The following is a 6,000-nucleotide window of genomic DNA, read 5'->3' on the forward strand; positions in this document are numbered from 1 at the left end:
GCGGAGTCCGGTCACCGGGGCAGGATTGTTGGTCTCAAAAGTGCAGTCAGCTCTTTAAACAACGATTGCCGAGCGTTACGGGCTCCTTTTTAAATCTCTTCTTAAAAATATTTTTAAAGTCTATTTTTGAGAATGAGAAAGCACACACGTGTGGGGGAGGGGCAGAGAGAGAGGATCCCAAGCAGGGTCCACGCTGTCAGCACTGAGCCCGACGTGGGTCTTGATCTCACAACCCTGAGATGATGACCTGGGCCGAAACCCAGAGTCAGACACTTAACGGACTGAACCCAGCCACACAGGCCCCTGGACTCCTTTTTAAAAGACCTAGAGCTCAGGTTTAGAGAAAAGATTCGGCCCCTCCTAGCACGGACAAGAAGGGGAAAGAAGGCAGTGGGTGGCCGGGACGCGGCACTGTGAGGTCCTGGGGGCTGTGTTCCTCACCGGGCACGTTGACAGCGTGGTTAACGGGGCTCAGGGGCCGTCCTGAGTGCAGACCACCTCCCGGAAGGGCGGGGCCGCGGATGCAGGTGGTCAACTATCGCGTACAGGCAGGGTAAGGCAGGCGCAGCCCCTCGGCCCGTCCCTCTTTGTCTTTTCTTTTTCCTCTCTTTTTTTGCGTTGTTTTGTGTGCATTACACTAGGCGGTTTGGCTGTGTGGCGAGAGAGGCACGGATCGCTCGGTCCTCTTGGCGAAAGTGCCTGCCCCATCCCTGATTCTCGCTTGTGGAGGGACTTGAAACCCGGCCCCGGGTGATGGGTGCCCTCCTCTGGCGTCTGCACTCCACAGTTTACGTGGATGGCCTTGGTGATTTTTTCTAGGTTTTTAGAAGGATGATGTCCGTGGGGAGCCCCAGGCCCACTGACCTCCCCCGTTTGCCGGCCCCCACAGCAGTTATTTTCGGTCACGGTTCTTTTCGCCCACGTCGTGGCTGTGAATTGAGCACATGTCACCCCAAATGGAGAGGAACACACGTCCCGTTACTATTCGGGGCCTCCTGGCGTCTGCATATAGTAAACACACCTCCTGGAGGCACTGTCCTCCCCAACCTGGTCCTCCCGTCCTCAATGTTGCTCCGGGGGAGACCACAGAGAGGAGACGGAGAATACTGTGCTCTCTAATGACCCCGGAGTTTTGTAATTGAAACAAGACGTGAGTTTGAGTCACAGAAGCATGTAGTGTTTTCCCTCGGTGTGGACAGAGCTCCAGCTTGGACGCCCACTTGTTTCTTGGGCAAAGCTTTACATTTAGAAAAAAAATTTTTTAACGTTTCTTTATTTTTGAGAGACAGAGAGAGACAGAGCACAACTGGGCGAGGGGCAGAGAGCGAGGGAGACGCAGAATCGGAAGCAGGCTCCAGGCTCCGAGCTGTCAGCACAGAGCCCGACGCAGGGCTCGAACCCACGAACTGGGAGATCATGACCTGAGCTGAAGTCCGACGCTTAACCGACTGAGCCCCCCAGGTGCCCCTAGGGAACAGCTTTAATTGCAGGGAGTGCTTTGTTCCCGAAATGGGAGTAGCCCTTGGACGTAAGGGCACATGGCTCCCTGTCCTGGTCCACGGGCGCCTTACCCAGCCTCCCTTCGTAAGGAGACAGCGACCCCCTCCCCCGCCCCCTGGGTTTCTCCGGTCAGAATCCCCCTTGAGATGACATTGCACACCGTGTCGAGCTCAGGAGACCGTGATCCCCGGGGCCTCAGGACAGGGAGGAGGAGAGGTACCGAGTGACATTTGCCTGACATTGAGGATCTGAGTCAGGGATGAAATCACAGGGCAGGCTACAAAGAGCTCATTGTATGAAGGCCCATCTTTAAGAACAAACCTTAGATTCTGGGCAGCTGTCTCATCAGCCCGCCCGTCCGCAAGTCAGTTTTTCCACGGCCAGAGTTCACAGCGAGGCCTCTGCGGGCCACGTCCTTCCGTCCACACTTGAGAAACGGGGGGCAAAGACGGGACGTGTTTCAGCAGGAGTCGGGGCCGCACCACTGTGTCACGGGGCGGGGGGTGGTCCACGGACCGGGCAGCCGGCGGGTGCATCCCGGCCGCTCGGAGCTGGGCCAGCCGGCAGAGACCATCCCCGGCCCTCCCGCGGCCAGCGGCCAGGGTGCCGTGCGGAGCGGGCTGGAGAGGCCGCTTCGGGTAGCCCCTGGCGGCCGCGTGTGCGGCACGCCTGGGGTCTCTCGGCGTCCCGCCCCTCTGCTCACGGTCAGCCGGGAGAAGCCCCCCAGGAGGCCCTGGAAGAGAGGGTGGCCAGGTGCCGCCCCGCACCCAGTGCAGATTTGTGACTCAGAATCCGGCCGGGGTGCTGAGCCGCGGCTTCCGGCCCCTGATGTTTGCTCAGCCAGCTTTCCCAGGCTTTCTCCAGGGTGGCCCGAAAGTCAAACCCATCATCAGACCTCATGTCTCAGTTTCTTATTTGGGAATTATGGTCACTGTCACATAGGAGGTAAGTCACGGCCATTTTCTTAGAGGGACAGCCAGCTGGTTGGGTAGGAGGATGCGGATTTGCCGCGGATGCAGGGTCAGGGATGAGGCAGGTGCACGAAGCGGGGGCAGGGGCCCGGCTCGGAGGGGGTGGGGTGAGGCCAGGGCTGGGACAGATGAGGACCAAGTCTCCATTCTCAGGACGGAGCCTCCTCGGTCTGCGGTCTGCGGTGTGGAGTGGGCTCTAAGGTTTTCCACCCCCTTCTCTGTTGGCATCCGTGGGATCCAGCCCGGGTCACCCCAGACTTGTCTCGGGCACACCGTGTCGCCTCTGCCGGCCCCTGGACAATGAGGGGGCCAGAGGCAGGGCAGGGTGGGCGTGCATTGGAAGAACAGTGCAGGTTCCACGGGCACCTGAGAGCTGATGCGGGCGGTGGGGGCGCTGTGTTCCAACGGTGGGGGTGCAGCCGTGGGAGGGGCTGGCCACGGCCTGCGGGAGGGGGAGGGGACAGGAGGTGGGCTACGTGCCATTGGGCCCCACACCGTTCCGTGTCTGCATGTGCAGCCGATGGGTGACCGTGACTAGGGCCTCGAGGGCAATAGAGACGGGCGGCCTGAGCGTCACAGGAGGTGCGATTTTTGCCCGAGAGGCAAGAGAAGCAGGGGTGCAGAGTGACCTTGCTTCCGGGGCGGGGTCTGGGGAGGACAGCCTCTGTCGAGAGCACGGAGCCTGACCGCACAGCCGCCCCGCGAGTTCCCGTGTCAGTCAGGGACCCGGGGGAACCGATCACGCTCCAGAAAGCGTTTCTGCAAACATGAGTCTCCCCGGCAGCCGGGAGTGGGGCAGGCCCTCTTTCCAGGAGGCCACCGCGAGCCCCGTCCCCACCCCCGCCTGTGTGGGTGGTCCTGGCCCACCTGGGAGGTGAGCACCTGTCCTGCCCCCGCCCCCAGCAGGGCCCGCAACTCCAAGCCTCCTCCCCACGCCTCTTCCTCCCCCACCCCCGCCGCTGCCCCGTGGTGCATTTTCTGGTGGGTCCGGGGTTCCTTTCCGCGTGCGCCTGCGGCCGGGCTCGGCCACCAGCAGTGGGTGCTGGCTCGAATGTCGCTGCAGGGACACCTGACGGCCCAGAGCCGCCATCAACCGTCAGAACTAGACGCGGTGCTCTTCGCGTGATTTGCACATGTGTGTGTGTGCACACATGTGTGCCCACGCATACTGGTTCACGAAAAGAAAGGAAGCGAAACGTGGCCAAGTCAAACCCTTTTGACGTTCGATTTACAACTTCCAACCTTTCATTCCTGCCCCTGCGTGTTATCAACCTGGTTTTCTGCCGTATTGGGACTCCCTCTGGACCCCGGCTCTAAACACCCCAGAGACCTTGCCGGCCTTCTCACACCTGTTCTGTGAACCCGGCCACAGTGCGTGGGGCGTCCTGTAAGCCTGGAATCAACCCCCCCTGGAGGCTTTACGAGGCTCTCTCCCCCTTCAACGAATGGGTCTAAGCGACCTTCCTGAGGCCCCACCCCGTCTCTGACGTGTCTTTTTCCTGGGACGCGTAGGGCACCCGGCTGCACTGGTCCCCAGCCACTGCTTGTAGCTGTAGGAGCCTCGCCGAGGAACCTCTAGCATTATCTAAAAGGAAAGCTATTCGTGAGAGGAAAGTTTCCACTGAGTCCGCCTTTTATCCTTCATCGCACCTGTTCTGATACTTTCCTCGTGATTTCTGTGCGGTATTTACGCTCAAGAGCACGTTTTTGGTTTGATAGGTGGCGATGATGCTTTAGTTCTCGTCTTTCCCTGTGAATTTGCCACCTGTCTCGTTTATACGTATGACGACTAAAACCCCGTTGGTCCGGGGAAAAATCCGTGTGGCAGATGTGTCCTGCAGAGACCTTCCCCGGCGGAGAAAGTGGAGGGCGGTTGGTTCCCAGAACCCTTTGCCTGCGCATCCTTGGGAAGCCGGGCAGTGTGTTCCCAGGTGGGAAGACACTCCTCGCCCTCCTGACGCAGAGAGGGTGGCCAGGAAGGAGGAGGGGTTCCCCGCCGACCTGCCGCCCGGTGTGGGACACGTGCATTGGCCCCGGGAGCGCTCTTTACGGCAGGGAGAAGTCCAGCTGAGCCTTCCTGGCTCCAGAACAAAGACCCAAGGTGGACGTTTCCAGACTTTCCCGACGCTCTACGCCTCGGTGTCCTTGGAGCTCACGACCCAGATAAGCGGGGCGGACCTCGGCAGGGCCACACGGTGACCAGGGCGTTGAGTTGGGGGTTCTTGCAGACTCAGCGGTTTGGGGTTAGGATCTGGGTTAAAACGCTTCGGAATGAGATCCGTCTTCTGGGGGGCAGGGTCTCTAATGTCAGGCCCACGTGGGCCGGTCTTCCCTTCGTATGAGATGTTTGGCGCCCACGTGATTGACGTGGTTTTGGTGTCCTTCTTACCTTGTTCGGCTGCCCCCCTCCTCTGTTTCCATCCTGCAGAGATGAATTAACCGTGACTTGTGGTGACAGTGCCCGGAGAACAGCGGGACTTTGTGGGGAGCGGGGAGGAAATCATTTCTGGGGTCACATGTAGTCCCGAGCTGTGTCCCTTGGAAGCCGCCGGGCATTTCCTCCCCCATGACGCCTGTCAAGGCAGGGGCGTTCCGGCTCTGGATCCGGGACCGGTGAGCGCACTGGGGAGGCCTGGCTCAGTTCCTGCTAAGTCAGTACCTCTGAGCCGTGGGCCCCTCTGCCACAGAGGGCGTGGGGAGGGTCCGATGTGGCTGTCGAGGCCCTGGCGAGCCGGAAGGTGCTATGTGCACGGGGAGGCTGTGTGTCCTGCCAGGGACAGGGATGACCAGAGGCTGGGCCTGGCCCCCTTCTTGGGAGGGTCGGCCTTCTCAGTCCCCACCTCTCTGTGCTTCATGGGGACCTTATCTTCAGCCTGGACGTGTGGCTGCCTTTCGCCTGGGAGAATCTGCCTTGTGTGGCTCCGGGGGGCAGGGCACCTGCCCGCTTCCCAGGGAAGGAGCGTCCCTTCCTCCTTCTGGAGAAGCCTCAGACGCCAGGGAGGGTTCCCGGCTGGATGTGCCTCTGCGGATCCCCCAGAGGGCCTGGCCAGCCCCAGCCTCATTATGGGGCTGCACAGAGTGGCTTTCTTAGGCTTCCTCGGCTCTCCAGACGTGCTGCCCTGCTGCCCAGGAAGGGCTGGCCGGGGCAGGAAGGGTGTTCCCTGAACGCCCAGCAAGATACAGCCTCCCTTCCTGCTGTCAGGAGGAGGGTGCGTGTCTGCCGTCAGGAGTGCCTTTGGGCAGGAGACGGGAGGGAAGCTCATCCAGGGTTCCCATCAGGAGTGTAGGCGTGGGTGGGGACAGGCTGCATCCCGCATCACAGCTGCTGTCCCCGAGCGGCCAGTTCCTGCCCGATGTCGTACCCCCTTTGGCAGCCCCAGACATCATTCTCCACACACCATCTCCCCACCTGTCTGCTTTGACAAGGTGCAGGCTGGCCTGGGGGGGGTAGGGGGTGGGGCGAGGACACCACCCTGAGCAAGCTCACCCAGCCTTTCCCAGAGTCCCGGGGCCAGCACCCCCCCCCCCC

At 61.1% G+C, this 6,000-nt stretch overlaps 1 protein-coding gene across 6 annotated transcripts in view; it reads left to right on the forward strand.

The window, feature by feature from the left end:
* Window positions 1–6,000, forward strand: part of ARNT2 (aryl hydrocarbon receptor nuclear translocator 2) — a 133,195-nt gene that overhangs the window by 26,609 nt on the left and 100,586 nt on the right. The window lies entirely within an intron of this gene.

This window comes from Herpailurus yagouaroundi, unplaced genomic scaffold (assembly GCF_014898765.1).
Source record: "Herpailurus yagouaroundi ecotype Mexico unplaced genomic scaffold, PumYag 185, whole genome shotgun sequence".
NCBI lineage: Eukaryota > Metazoa > Chordata > Mammalia > Carnivora > Felidae > Herpailurus > Herpailurus yagouaroundi.